General features: G+C 42.1%; 1 protein-coding gene across 1 annotated transcript in view; it reads right to left on the bottom strand.

Annotated features, from left to right (window-relative positions):
• Positions 1-16,679, bottom strand: part of LOC139556313 (scavenger receptor class A member 5-like) — a 63,149-nt gene that overhangs the window by 23,906 nt on the left and 22,564 nt on the right. The window lies entirely within an intron of this gene.

The following is a 16,679-nucleotide window of genomic DNA, read 5'->3' as shown; positions in this document are numbered from 1 at the left end:
TGCACAAAGAGACTTTACATTACTTCTCATTTTACATTGTTCAGAAAGTTAATGAGCTGAATACCAAAATAAGCTGGCACTCAACTACAGAGACTTTCTCATTCCAAAATGACAGTCTATCTTACAGTATGTTATTTCCACACGTAGATAAGCCTAATTGTTATTAATCAAGAATTCACGGACGGCAACTTCGGCTCTAATGTGGGTTGAAGAGTAACGTGGCAATGTGCCAAAAAGCACAAAACCAAAACAGATGGATTTGTTTCCTAGACGGATAAATTAAGAAGAGATGTGGGATCCTGGACTGGGGTGAATATAGAGTAGGTGAAGGTCTGCCCTCCTTTAGCATTCAATCCCTCATTCTTGGAGGAACCGAACTCTCTGGTAACGCACTGCGGCTCTTCACATGACCTTGACCTGTCCCTGCTCTACCAGGACAGTAACAAGAACTCACACAAGATAACACAGAGGACTCAGGAACTCACACAAGATAACACAGAGGACTCAGGACCTCACACAAGATAACAAAGAGGACTCAAGAATTCACAAAAGATAACAGTCACATTTCTTGAAATTCTCCAAAATGGACAAATATTTTTATTTATTTCTCCTATTGATGCATTTCTGTTTCCAGGAATCTGGGAGCCCAATTAAGTTTCAAGCAATTCCCCGAAGGATATCTAATGTATGAATATCAACATCGCCCATGCAACATTTACCCTTGCACTAGAGCCAAACAAAATTGCAAACGGGTGTGGTGACCAGTAAACTGGACTGCTCATCGAAACAGGCAGCAGGCGATGTCAACAACCCCATTCCTCCACTGGACTACCTACCATGAAGACGGGAGAGTCTGTAAAATATATGGAGAGTCAATGTGTAAAACATCCCTGTGAGGGTGTGGTGGCAGACCTTTTATTCCCAGAGGCCTCACTGTCCTGGTGCATCATGTGGTTTTACAGGATGTTACTGTGCAAGACGATCTCTAGGACCAGGTGGTCGTCAGCTGTTTGCTCTCAAACTAGTTAAAGAGGAGAGGAGGCTGAAAAATAGAGGCCACGCTCCTCTCCTTTTCCTGTTATTGGATTTCACATCCCCACACCCAATGCATGTTCCTGATTACCAACCGTAGCTTTTGCTTCTTAAACAAGCCTTTTCATAAAATACTTCATGTTCTGTGTCTGTCCTAGGAGTTCAGTATGCAGGGACTTTTCACCTAGTGGAAGTGTGTTATTGTCAATAAGAACTGATGTCCTCTCCCACAAAAAAATACTACACTCTACTATAATGTGGGTAGTAAACTGCAGTATACAGTATACTGCAGTATACTGTAGAATCCTATACTCCACATTGTAGTGTCCCTAGATCATGTAGCACTTACTTTAGAATTTAGATTTTGTAGTTTACTGTAGAATCCTATACCCCACACTGTAGTATCCCTCAATCATTTAGTGCTTACTTTATCATTTTCATTTTATAGTATACTGGAGAATACTATACTACACACTCTAGTGTTGTCACGATACCAGAATTTTGACTTCGATACGATACTCGATACCATCACTATACTCAATACCAAAACGATACCACAACAACAACAAAAAGATGGCGTTTTAACCAAAGTCACAGAATGGCAACTCAGCTACTGCTCTGTTAAATTTTTGGGTATCTTTTGAGTTTAATATCCTTACATTTGAAAATGTATGTCCATTTATTTTACACAACCATGTATTCAATTATACAATCATACAATCAATTTGACTTTGTTTTATCCCTCTAACTACAAAACAACATAATGAACTTTTATGTATTTGTTGCATGCTTCGTAAACAACTGGTGCAGACTAACAGTGAAATGCTTATTTACTTATGGTCAGATGAGTCTCTGTGGAAGCACAGTTGGATTTCAGAGGAAGTAACAGATCTAAGAAGTCCTTTTGGTGTACTTTTGTTAAAACTTCTTCAGGCTGCAGGGCGGTGCCGGTACACTTATGACAACAGCCAGCTCAATTGCAGGGCGCGAAATTCAAAATGTATTTTTTAGAAATATTTAACTTTCACACATTAACAAGTCCAATACAGCATTTGAAAGATAAACATCTTGTGAATCCAGCCAACATGTCCGATTTTTTTAATGTTTTACAGCGAAAACACCACGTATATTTATGTTAGCTCACCACCAAATACAAAAAAGGACAGACATTTTTCACAGCACAGGTAGCATGCACAAAGCCAACCTAACTAACCAAGATCCAACCAAACTAACCAAGAAACAACTTCATCAGATGACAGTCCTATAACATGTTACACAATAAATCTATGTTTTGTTCGAAAAATGTGCATATTTGAGGTATAAATCAGTTTTACATTGCTGCTACCATCACAGCTACCGTCAGAAATAGCACCGAAGCAACCAGAGTAATTACAGACACCAACGTCAAATACCTAAATACTCATCATAAAACATTTCTGAAAAATATATGGTGTATAGCAAATGAAAGACAAAGATCTTGTGAATACAGCCAATATTTCCGATTTTTTAAGTGTTTTACAGCGAAAACACAATATAGCGTTATATTAGCTTACTACAATAGCTAACACACAACAGCATTGATTCAAGGCAAACGGTAGCGATAGCACAGTTCGACAGATATATGAAATAGCATCATAAAATGGGTCCTACTTTTGGTGATCGTCCATCAGAATGTTGTACAAGGGGTCCTTTGTCCAGAACAGTCGTTGTTTGGATTTAGAACATCGTTTTTCCCTCTTGAATTAGCAAGCACACTGGCCAAGTGGCGCGGAGCTCTCCATCGTCAACAAACACAGACAACGCAACACGCCTAACGTCCCGAATAAATTTCAATAATCTAATAAAACTATATTGAAAAAACATACTTTACGATGATATTGTAACATGTATCAAATAAAATCAAAGCCGGAGATAGTATTCGCCTATAACGACAGCTTTCCAGAAGGCAATTCCAGGTCCAACTTCGCGCTTTTCAGAAAACAGGAAATGGCGGACACGTCATTCCAAGAGGATTTATTCCACCTCAGACCAAGATAATCACTTCATTTCTTCTCTCACTTCCTCTTGACATCTAGGGGAAGGTGTATGACGTGCATGTATACTAATACGTATCATGCCCATTTATAGGCAAGCCCTTGAACAGAGACCTCGATTTCAGAAATCTCACTTCCTGTCAGGAAGTGGGCTGCAGAATGAGTTCTGTTTCACTCAGAGAAATAATTCAAACGGTTTTAGAAACTAGAGAGTGTTTTCTATCCAATAGTAATAATAATATGCATATTGTACAAGCAAGAATTGAGTACGAGGCCGTTTGAAATGGGCACCTTTTTCCAAGTTACTCAATACTGACCCTGCAGCCATAAGAAGTTATTAAAGTGTTATTTATCTGTCAGACAAGCAAACCTAATCCTCTAAGCGTTAATAAACGTTGCTTGTTCTTTATATATGCCTCTGTGCTGTTTCCCTTTAATGGGCCTACAACCTGCCTAACGTTTAGATGTTACAATTGTTGTCTGGTCCATTGCATTGCTCAGAACTATTGAACCAACTCAACAGGTGGCCTGTCACGAACCTGTGAGTCTTATGTTCTGGTTGAGGTGTTCCCCTCATTCAACAGTAAGTGGTGTAGACTGGTAGTTGTACCATTTTAGCTAACCCTAGACTGCAGGTTACTACAGCATACTACAGTCATGTCCACAAAAATACTACATTTATGCCTGTAATAACTTTAGTGTGAATACTATAGTATACTAGTCATGTCTGCAAAACACTACAGTGGATACTATAGTATACTAGTCACGTCCGCAAATGCACGACAGTGAATACTACAGTAAAGTCCGAAATAACACTACAGTGAATACTATAGCATACTAAAGTCATGTCCACAGAGATGTTACAGTGAATACTATAGTATACTACATTCATGTCCACAAAAACACTACTGAATACTATAGAATACTACAGTAATGTCTGCAAAAACACTACAGTAAATACTACAGTATATAAATATAATAATATTACAGTATTTAGACCATAGTATACTACAGTACTTTTTCATTATGTCTTGTACAATAATAATATCAATACCTCAATAAAGAACCATACCTATTTCAGCTACACACCTACTCTGCCAGTGGATATACTATACATCTAAAACCAAAACATACTCACCATAGCTCGTTAGGGCCCTATGACCAAATGACCTGGAACTAACAATAACATAAACACAATGATTGGCTTGATAAAGTTAACTAGTCCCTGGAGAACCATGAGTCTGGGGCAACAAGAGCTGTAGGGTGAGGGGAGAGGGTGGGTGGTGTGCATAGCTAATTATCCCTGACCGACCTGCTTTAAGCGAAATCTGAGGCGGCACAAAGTACATTAGGATGGCTGGGGGTGGTCCGGAGGGGGGCTAGGAAGTTGGAGAATTCTGCATTTTTCAAACACCTGAAATCTACCCATAATCACAATGTAAAATTTCTGGGCATATCTAAGCATACCTCTTGAGCTGTCTATATCCTCCTGACTGGTGATTCTTTTTTTAAAGAAACAATATATGCTTCTCTGCATCTCTGCTAAAATCTCAGTAAAAGATTGAAAGGAATGTGAGTCTTATTCAGTAGGCTACATTAAGTTATTGCTTGCTTTTCTAAAATCTACCAACCTTGGCAGTAGGCATGTCAGCTAAGCTAGATAGACAAGCTAGCTACTCTAACTTGATTGATAACCTGAAATGGCTTCTTGGTAGCTAGTTATGAGGTTGGGAGATTTTAACCTATCTGGGCTAGCTAAAGCCAACTTCATAAAATTGATAGATGGGTAGCAGTATTACAGAGCAACAGCAACAACAAAATGGTATTAATATATACATGTATATATACTGCATATATACACTGAACAAAAATATAAACGCAATATGCAACAATTTGTGAGATTTTACTGAGTTACAGTTCATATAAGGAACTGGAACACGCTGTCATACATGTCGATCCAGTGCATCCCAAACATGCTCAATCGGTGACATGTCTGGTGAGTATCCAGGCCATGGAAGAACTGGGACATTTTCAGCTTCCAGGAATTGTGTACAGATCCTTGCGACATGGGGCTGTGCATTATCGTGCCATAAACGCTGTCTGCCATCTACCCGTTACAGTTGAAACTGGGATTCATCCGTGAATAACACACTTCTCCAGCATACCATTGGACATCGAAGGTGAGCATTTGCCCACTGAAGTTGGTTACGACGCTGAACTGCAGTCAGGTCAAAGACCCTGGTGAGGACGATGACCACACAGATGAGCTTCCCTGAGATGGAGGTCCTGGGCTGGCATGGTTGCACGTGGTCTGTGATTGCAGGCAATCTCAACGCTGTGCGTTACAGGGAAGACATGCTCATCCTGACATGACCCTCCAGCATGACAATGCCACCAGCCATACTGCTCGTTCTGTGCGTGATTTCCTGCAAGACAGGAATGTCAGTGTTCTGCCATGGCCAGCGAAGAGCCCGGATCTCAATCCCATTGAGCACGTATGGGACCTGTTGGATCGGAGGGTGAGGGCTAGAGCTATTCCCCCCAGAAATGTCCGGTAACTTGCAGGTGCCTTGGTGGAAGAGTGGAGTAACATCTCACAGAAAGAACCGGCAAATCTGGTGCAGTCCATGAGGAGGAGATGCACTGCAGTACTTAATACAGCTGGTGGCCACACCAGATACTGACTGTTACTTTTGATTTTGACCCCCCCCCTTTGTTCAGGGACACATTATTCAATTTCTGTTAGTCACATGTCTGTGGAACCTGTTCAGTTTATGTCTCAGTTGTTGAATCTTGTTATGTTCATACAAATATTTACACATGTTAAGTTTGCTGAAAATGAACACAGTTGACAGTGAGAGGACATTTCTTTTATTGCTGAGTTTATGGCATAAATCCAATTCACATACTACACCAGTTACTGTTAGACCACACTCTACATACTGCAACATCAGAGCACGCTTATGGAGCCATCCTATATCTAAAGTTAAAGTTAGATGTTTGAACTACAGTATATCCTACAAAGCATTGTTCACAAGGACGAGTGATACGTTGCTTCTTGTGTTATGTTGAGTTATGTGTGTCTGCTGCATGTCAGTGGAGAACAAGCTGTTTGAGTGATTGCTGTGGCTGTTGAAGCTCTGTGAAGCTGGACAACTGTTTACATTCCTGCAGCTGAAATCTTCTCATGGATGAAGTAAATCTCATTGAATCATTAAACTGCCAATATTATCATTTGTAGTGCATTCCTCGGTTGTATTTGTCAATCAGCTTTTTATAAGAAATACCCTGAGGACGTGATATACATTCATAGTGGGATAATTCTCGGGGGGTACCACATACACACAGGCAAGACAACCATTACAAAATACAAGCAAATAGTTTTGTACATCAATTTCTCTCATCTCTCTCTGAATGTGTTCAGAGGCAGGACACAAATATTTGCAGGCATCTGTCAAAGAATATGTCATTGATTAAGATAAAGGGAACCTTATAAGACGACCAGGTAAAAGAAGTATGGTTAGGGCTTAGAGGCATGCATTTTAGAGCATCCCCCTAACAGGGACAGACACTGTGCAGGGACAGACACTGTGCAGGGACAGACACTGTGCAGGGCAGGGCGGGGCAGAGCAGGACAGGTGCTAAGAGTCTTTGTGCTGCAGACAGACCGTGCCTTTGTAAAGCCCTATCAGCCCTGACAGTCTCCCACTCCTCACATTCGGCTGATTTGTCTCTGACTGGTTCTGGGTCATTAATGAAACAAACTATATACAGTATCACATTCAGATTGAGTCAACATAATTTTATCCTATATGAGTCATTTATTGAAATAACTGGAATGTGAGTATGTTTTTGACAGTGTCTAGCTAACAAGAAGCAGATTTACACATGATTGTCGGCCTGATGAAATCATTACGAACTCAGAGAAACTCTTTGTCCATCATCGTCTCTTTCCTGCATATTAGAAAGTACTCTCTAACCAGTGAAGGACCCACAGATTAGTTCCAATCCCATTCATAGGCCTGGGTATTTTTGACATCACTAGAGGCATCTCTGGGGAGAATCAAACACTTTGTCCACCCAGCTCTGGTCTGGTCTAGCCATGCCTTGGCAGGGACACTCAGTAGGTCCACAACAGCCTTCTTCTTTCCTGATGAGGACACAGTGTCAGACTGTTTGAGTAGACACCAGGCCAGAGCCCAGTAGCATCCTGTGCCACTACGTTATCACCCAGGCCTCCACTCCCATGCTGGGTTCAGGAGGCCCACCCAGCCCCAGGGCTCAACCATCACACCCACCCCACAATAGGATCATTGTCTCTGGGAGTGGAGGGCAGAGAGACGTCCATCCTGGATCCTGCTCAGACCAGCTCGGCTCTTTCATCCACAGTGTCACAGACTGGCCAAGAAGCAGCCCACGCACAAATCAAAGGGATCTCAGATTCTTATAGGGCTCTGAGCGACAGCCAAGGAAAATATACAGGTTCACCCAGGCTCTGCCAATTCAAACAACAATGTGAGCCATGGGGAGTACATACTGACATGACATTTACAGGGTGGCTCGCTGGGCTGATTCAGTCTGCGTCCACTCCAAATGTGCCATGGTCAAGAAGACACACGGAGAGGACTATTAGAGTTGCAAATTTAAAAAGCACTGAGTCATTGCCATCATGTCTTTCTGTTAATACGGCTAGCAGCAGTGAGCGCTGTCACAGGGTGTCAAGTCACTCTTGTTTTCAGCACATCAGAGTGTGTAGACTGTGACGAGCCTGGAACACATTTCAGTTTGTGTTCGGCTCTCGGAGTCACGCACATATAAAACGGTGCGTTAACTTGTTGTCACGCCCTGGCCATAGAGAGGCTTTTATTCTCTATTTTGTTTAGGCCAGGGTGTGACTAGGGTGGGCATTCTAGTTTCTTTATTTCTATATTTTCTGTTTCTATGTTTTGGCCGGGTATGGTTCTCAATCAGGGACAGCTGTCTATCGTTGTCTCTGATTGGGAATCATACTTAGGCAGCCTTTTTTCTACCTTTAGTTTGTGGGATCTTGTTTGTGTGTAGTTGCTTTCTGCACTGCATGTAGCTTTACGTTCGTTTTGTATTTTGTTGTTTTTTCGGTGTCATTTAATAAAAGAAAGATGTACGCCTACCATGCTGCACTTTGGTCTAATTCTTCCATCAACGAACATGACACTGTGAGTATAACAGAACTGATATGGCAGGCGAAAACCTGAGGAAAATCCAACCAGGAAGTATTATTATTTTGAAAGGCTGTTTTTCCATTGAAAGCCTATCCACCATACAAAGACTTAGGACCCAGTTCACAATATCTATGCCTTCCTCTACATGTGTCCAGTCTTTAGGCATTGTTTCAGGGTTTTACTCTGACAAATTAGGGAGATACAGCACTTTCAATGAGAGCCATGAGTCCTGCACGTGATCGGGAACGTGCCTTTCTTGTTTATCCTTTTCTATTGGCGAAGCGTTTGTCCGGTTGAAATATTATTGATTATTTATGACAAAACAACCTGAGGATTGATTCTAAACATCGTTTGACATGTTTCTACGAACTTTTATTGTACTTTTTAAAAACTTTTCATCTGGACTTAGTGTCCGCGCCTTGTGCATTCGGATTACTGGACTAAACACGTGAACAAAAAGGAGGTTTTTGGGTCATAAAGAGGGACATTATCGAACAAAACAAACATTTATTGTCTAACATGGAGACCTGGGAGTGCCACCAGATGAAGATCATCAAAGGTAAGTGATTCATTTTAATGCTATTTCTGACTTTTGTGACACCTTTCCTTGGTTGGAAAATGGCTGTATGGTGTTCCTTGGCTAGGCGCTGACCTAACATAATCGCAAAGTGTGCTTTCGCCATTAAGCCTTTTTGAAATCTGACACAGTGGTTGCATTGAGGAGAAGTTTATCTTTATTCGTTTGTTTAACACTTGTATCTTTTATCAATGTTTATGATGAGTATTTTTGTAATTTGATGTGGCTCTCTGCACTTTCACCGGATGTTTGTTTGAGACGAAGCATTTCTGAACATAACACACCAATTTCAAATGAGGTTTTTGGACATAAAGATTAACTTTATCGAACAAAACACACATTTATTGTGTAACATGAAGTCCTGTGAGTGCCATCTGATGAAGATCATCAAAGGTTAGTGATTAATTTAATCGCTATTTCTGACTTTTGTGAGCCCTCTCCTTGGCTGGAAAATGGCTGTATGGTTTTCTGTGACTAGGCGCTGACCTAACATAATCTTTTGGTGTGCTTTCGCCGTAAAACCTATTTATAAATCGGACACTGTGGTTGGATTTACAAGAAAGTTTATCTTAAAAATGGTGTATAATACTTGTATGTTTGAGGAATTTTAATTATGGGATTTCTGTTTGAATTTGGCGCCCTGCAATTTCACTGACTGTTCTCGAGGTGTACCAGAGAGGTTAAATAGAACCACGAGGAAATCTGTAGGAAATGTTATTCTGAAGTACTGAAAATCCCTCCTAAGAAATATATGGTTCTCAGAACGTTATGTGCTAGCTATATAATATTTCGTATTATATTGTACGACCGCTATTCCATTCATATCATAATAAATGGAATATCACAGATTTACATACAGAATAATATGAATTGCCCTGAGATTGAGCAGTTGACATGAGGACAAATCAAAAGCAGCTGCCTGATGTCTCCTGCGCTTTCAGTTTGCCATTTATCCCCACGGTGTGAGTTCTATTTGTGGTGGATACACATCAAGTAGTTCCATGTTATGATGGCAACACCAGAATGTAATAACCCAAACAGAGAGTCAGGTACACCAGTGTACATCTGCTTCAGTTCCTCTGAAGGGAGGAATCTCATCTGTCCGAGCAACTAGAGCCATTTGAAAACCATAGAGAGACCTCAAAATTCCAGGTGGAATGAGAATAAAATAAAGGGAGGTTAAATCTGTTTTGTTTAACATCAGCAAAAATCAGCCATTATTCTTGACAAGACAATCATTTCACATATCGTCTGGACAAGACAAAGGCTCTACTTTAATTTCCTGTTCCCAGAACGACCTTCATCCGCTGCTCAGACAAATACCTCCCCAATACTTTGGGATTGATTGCATAATTGGGGAGTGGAGGGCCGTTAGTACAGTCTGCGCTCTAAGCTGCTGTGGGTCATATACTGTAGATCAGTCAGTGCCCCAGACAGGGAGTTACCCACTCTATCTGGACAAGGTGATCCAGGAGTGGCTACGGAGGGAGTGTCTGCTGGACAATGAGCAGGCCAGACCAGACCAGACCTGGCTGTAGCGCGGGATGCGTGGAATGTAATTTCAACCAGCCAGCTGAAACCTAGCTGCTGGAATGCACATGAAGAAGTAGTACCCAGGCTGTTTGTGAAAGGGAATCAAAACGCAGCTCCTGCTGAGAGGGGGATTGGCTGGTTGAAGTGATGCTGGGACCGCAGGTGGCTTTTAGCTAAAGCCCCTGAGGTAGAAAGCACCTGTTCTCTCGCCGACAGCTTTCATTATGGTAATTGAACATTTCCTGTGCCTAGTATAGGGAAACTTAAATTAAAGTATTCTCTCTTCATTTTTTGAAACTTATATACATCTTCCATCTATGTACTACTAATGTTGAACTTCAGAGGGTGAAGGCATATTCTAGGTCATGGTCTGTCAACACTAGAGCTTTATTACATTTTAGTCATTTAGCAGACAATCTTATCCAGAGCAACTTACAGGAGCAATTAGGGTTAAGTGCTTTACACAAGGGAACATCAATCGATTTTTTTACCCAGTCGGCTCAGGGATTCAAACCAGCAACCTTTCGGTTACTGGCCCAACACTCTTAACCTCTAGGCTACCTACCGCCTGTACCAGAGGTGTACAACTTTGAACCACGAGTAAACCAAGTAATTAGACAGAGGAATTTTACTATCTATCTGTCCCCTGGGGCTTGGACATGAGACAAGCAATCCATTCAGTTTCCTCAATAGGTACTTTCTGTTTTTGTTCTGCAATCGTTTGTTTAATTTGTTTTTGCCATGTAATCATCTCCTCAACCACTGTTTGAAAGTAACAACTATGCAAACACCTGACGGCAGTCATTATGCATTGTGTGTTTTCCCAGAAGTATTAGCTCTGTGGCTGAATAACCTTATGCCCAGCCAAGACATAAACACAGCCCAAACACAGTCCAACATGAGGCCTCTGAATCTGTTGTGCCTAATTACCTCTTTAGAGAAACATTTAGATCCAGACAGACAGCTGATGTTCTGAAAGAACTGTAAAATCTGGATCCCTACAAATCAGCTGGGCTAGACAATCTGGACCCTCTCTTTCTAAAATTATCTGCCAAAATTGTTGCAACCCCTACTACTAGCCTATTCAACCTCTCTTTCGCATTGTCTGAGATCCCCAAAGATTGGAAAGCTACCGCGGTCACCCCCCTCTTCAAAGGGGGAGACACTCTAGACCCAAACTGTTATAGACCGATATCCATCCTGCCCTGCCTTCTAAAATCTTCAAAAGCCAAGATAATAAACATATCACCGACCATATCGAATCCAACCGTACCTTCTCCACTATGCAATCTGGTTTCCGAGCTGGTCATGGGTGCACCTCAGCCACGCTCAAGGTCCTAAACGATATCATAACCGCCATCAATAAAAGACATTACTGTGCAGCCGTCTTCATCGACCTGGCCAAGGCTTTCGACTCTGTCAATCACCTCATTCTGCCAAAATTGTTGCAACCCCTATTACTAGCCTATTCAACCTCTCTTTCGCATTGTCTGAGATCCCCAAAGATTGGAAAGCTACCGCGGTCACCCCCCTCTTCAAAGGGGGAGACACTCTAGACCCAAACTGTTATAGACCGATATCCATCCTGCCCTGCCTTCTAAAATCTTCAAAAGCCAAGATAATAAACATATCACCGACCATATCGAATCCAACCGTACCTTCTCCACTATGCAATCTGGTTTCCGAGCTGGTCATGGGTGCACCTCAGCCACGCTCAAGGTCCTAAACGATATCATAACCGCCATCAATAAAAGACATTACTGTGCAGCCGTCTTCATCGACCTGGCCAAGGCTTTCGACTCTGTCAATCACCGCATTCTTATCGGCACACTCAATAGCTTTGGCTTCTCAAATGACTGCCTCGCCTGGTTCACCAACTACTTCTCTGATTGAGTTCAGTGTGTCAAATTGGAGGGCCTGTTGTCCGGACCTCTGGCAGTCTCTGTGGGGGTGCCACAGGGTTCAATTCTCGGGCTGACTCTTTTCTCTGTATATATCAATGATGTCGCTCTTGCTGCTGGTGATTCTCTGATCCACCTCTACGCAGACGACACCATTCTGTATACATCTGGCCCTTCTTTGGACACTGTTAACAAACCTCCAAACGAGCTTCAACGCCATACAACACTCCTTCCGTGGCCTCCAACTTCTTTTAAATGCTAGTAAAACTAAGTGCATGCTCTTCAAGCGATTGTTGCCCGCCCGACTAGCATCACTACTCTGGACGGTTCTGACCTAGAATATGTGGACAAATACGTGTACCTAGGTGTCTGGTTAGACTGTAAACTCTCCTTCCAGACTCACATTAAGCATCTCCAATCCCAAAAATGTATTTCGCAACAAAGCCTCCTTCACTCATGCCGCCAAACATACCCTCGTAAAACTGACCAACTTACCGATCCTTGACTTCGGCGATGTCATTTACAAAATAGTCCCCAACACTCTACTCAGCAAACTGGATATAGTCTATCACAGTGTCATCCGTTTTGTCACCAAAGCCCCATATACTACCCACCACTGCGACCGGTATGCTCTCATTGGCTGGCTCTCACTACATATCCATCGCCAACCCCACTGGCTCCAGGTCATCTATAAGTCTTTGCTAGGTAAAGCACCGCCTTATCTCAGCTCACTGGTCACCATAGCAACACCCACCCGTAGCACGCACTCCAGCAGGTATATTGCACTGGTCATCCTCAAAGCCAACACTTCCTTTGGCTGCCAATGACTGGAACGAATTGCAAAAATCTCTGAAGCTGGAGTCTTGTATCTCCCTCTCTAAGTTTAAGCATCAGCTGTCTGACCAGGTTACCAATCACTGTACCTGTACACAGCCAATCTGTAAATAGCTCACCCGACTACCTCATCCCCATATTATTACTTACCTTATTGCTCTTTTTCACCCCAGTATCTCTACTTAATGCGAAATTGTAATTATTTAATATTTATTGCCTACCTCCCTACTCTTCTACATTTGCACAGACTGTACATAGATTTTTCTATTTTTATTTTCTTTTGTGTTATTGACTGTACGTTTGTTTGTGTAACTGTGTTGTTTTTGTCTCACTGCTTTGCTTTATCATGGCCAGGTTGCAGTTGTAAATGGGAACTTGTTCTCAACTGGCCTACCTGGTTAAATAAATGTGAAATAAAATAAAGAGTAAAAAAAAAAATTGTAAGCCTGCTGTGATATCTGAGTGTGCAGACTTCTAGAATCACTGTAGTCATTTGTGGAAAGTTATATCAATAACAGCACTGGGTTATTTGGCAGGCAGAGCCTGAGCAATAGCGCTTGACATTTTTCAAAAACCTGTCTGTTGTGAACTACTTGGGGTCCTTGAAAGTTGGCTGCGACATGGTGTCAAGTGGAATAGTGTCTTTCCTCTAAACCTCTTGACATGAAGGTTTTTTTGTCCCGGTCGGTTAGAAGGGACCACCGGCAGCCAAAGAAAAAATAAGATTCAATCAACACTTCCCAACATAACTTTTTATTGAAAGGAAGTTATTATCAACATTTACCAAATCCAGTCCAGATATGTAAAAAGAGTTAAGCTTATCTGCTCTTTCATCACTTACCCCTGGTTATCTTCAATAGAACAGCTGACAAAGCACTCTGCGTGGAATGAATTCAGCACATGGGGACAACTCATTATAACAGTTAGGAGCTGCAAAGTGCACAGTCCAGCAACGGGCCAGACCAATTAGGGTTCAAATGTTAATTGACACTGTTTAACTATCTCTCTGTCTGAATGGGGATGTATTCAGGACTTCCCAGTGAGCCTATAGGGAGCAGGACTTCTCCAACGGGAACCCAAAAGATTAATCCCTGTCTGTAATGAGTTGGGCACAGAGGAGCCTGAACATCAGCATAGAACTTCAACATCAGCTTAGAACTTCATTAAAGGGGCTTTTCTAGAGAAGAATGGAAGGAAACCGAGCAAGAAGGGGCTCTTGGAGACAAGAGAGGGTTCCAGTCAAGGCTTTAACTCTGTTGCCAAGCTACACATGTTTGCGGAAAATCTTTGTCATCTTTGGACTGTTTATGAAGCACATGTGCAAGTTCCCTTCTCACACATATCAAGTATAAACACGTAAAAATAAGAAATAAATTGCAAATGAGCACATAAATCCAATAGTTGGGTGTGGCAGTACTATTGAGGTTCTCTTTGAGCCCCGAGGAGTGGCTCGATTTGTGGTTTGAATTACATACTGAGAAAGTTATTCTATGGATAAACTAGGTATGACACGTGTTCTAGATTCGTGTGAATTTTTATCTTGTACTCTGTTATATGAAGTATGCAAATATGGTCCGAGATAACTTCAGACATTGTGATTTTTTTTGTGGTTATTCTAAGCTCAGCTTCTCACTATTTCCCCAAGAACTCTGACTGGATTTGAATGTCTCCTAAGTAGTGCCTTTCTAGCTGGTCACAGTTAATGGAAACCCTACAAGGTTCGCATTAGACCACAGATTTTCATTTAATCTGACAGTTGGTGGTTATGTTGGCCAGCAGTGCGGTTGTGAGTACGGAGAGAGGTTTGCAACTGTGACCTACAGTTTTACTTGATCTTTTGCACTCCACACACTTGGCCAAGAAAGCCCCAGCGCCCAGTACCCATACCAGATCATATCCTGCATACAGTACATCAAATCAAATCAAATGTTATTTGTCACATGCGCCAAATACAACAGGTGTAGACCTTACAATGAAATGCTTACTTACAAGCCCTTAACCAACAATGCAGTTTTAAGAAAATACCCACCAAAAAGTAAGAGATAAGAAAAACAAATGATTAAAGAGCAGCAGTAAATAACAATAGTGGGCTATATACTAGGGTTACCGGTACAGAGTCAATGTGCGGGGGCACACAGGCACACAGGTAATTGAGGTAAAATGTACATGTAGGTAGAGTTCTTAAAGTAACTATGCATAGATATAACAGAGAGTAGCAGCAGCATTCCAGAGGTGGGGGGGTCAATGCATATAGTCTGGTTAGCCATTTGATTAGCTGTTCAGGAGTCTTATGACTTGGGGGTAGAAGCTGTTTAGGAGCCTCTTGAACCTAGACTTGATGCTCCGGTACCGCTTGCCGTAGTCTGTGAATAGCAGACTATTCATTAAAGGGGCTTGTAGTCAATGAATAGCATTCTCACATAGGTGTTCCTTTTGTCCAGGTGGGAAAGGGCAGTGTGGAGTTCAATAGAGATTGCATCATCTGTGGATCTGTTGGTGTGGTATGCAAATTGGAGTGGGTATAGGGTTTTTGGGATAATGGTGTTGATGTGAGCCATGACCAGCCTTTCAAAGCGTTTCATGGCTACAGACGTGAGTACTACGGGTCGGTAGTCATTTAGGCAGGTTACCTTAGTGTTCTTGTGCACTGGGACTATGGTGGTCTGCTTGAAACATGTTGGTATTACAGACTCAGACAAGGAGAGGTTGAAAATGTCAGTGAAGACACTTGCCAGTTGGTCAGCGCAAGCTCAGAGCACACGTCCTGATAATCCATCTGGCCCTGTGGCCTTGTGAATGTTGACCTGTTTAAAGGTCTTACTCACATCGGCTGCGGAGAGCGTGATCACACAGTCGTCCGAAACAGCTGATGCTCTCATGAATGCTTCAGTGTTACTTGCCTCAAAGTGAGCATAGAAGTTATTTAGCTTGTCTGGTAGGCTCGTGTCACTGGGAAGCTTCCAGCTGTGCTTCCCTTTGTAGTCTGTAAAAGTTTGCAGGCCCTGCCACATCTGACGAGTGTCGGAGCCGGTGTAGTATGATTCCATCTTAGTCCTGTATTGACGGTTTGCCTGTTTGAAGGTTTGTCGGAGGGCATAGAGGGATTTCTTATAAGCTTCCGGGTTAGATGCTCGCTCCTTGAAAGCGGCAGCTCTACACTTTAGCTCAGTGCGGATGTTGTAATCCATGGGTTCTATTTGGGGTATGTATGTACGGTCACTGTGAGGACGACGTCATCGGTGCACTTATTGATGAAGCCAGTGACTGATGTGGTGTACTCCTCAATGCTATCGGACGAATCCTGGAACATATTCCAATCTGTGCTAGCAAAACAGTCCTATAACTTAGCATCTGCTTCATCTGACCACTTCCTTATTGACCGAGTCACTGGTGTTTCCTGCTTTAGTTTTTGTTTGCAAGCAGGAATCAGGAGGACAGAATTATGGTCAGATTTGCCAAATGGAGGGCGAGGGAGATATTTGTACACGTCTCTGTTTGTGGAGTAAAGGTGGTCTAGAGTTTTTTCCTCTCTGGTTGCACATTTAACATGCTGGTAGAAATGAGGTAA

Source organism: Salvelinus alpinus, chromosome 27 (genome assembly GCF_045679555.1).
Source record: "Salvelinus alpinus chromosome 27, SLU_Salpinus.1, whole genome shotgun sequence".
NCBI classification, from domain to species: domain Eukaryota; kingdom Metazoa; phylum Chordata; class Actinopteri; order Salmoniformes; family Salmonidae; genus Salvelinus; species Salvelinus alpinus.
This window is presented reverse-complemented; position numbering and strand designations above follow the sequence as displayed.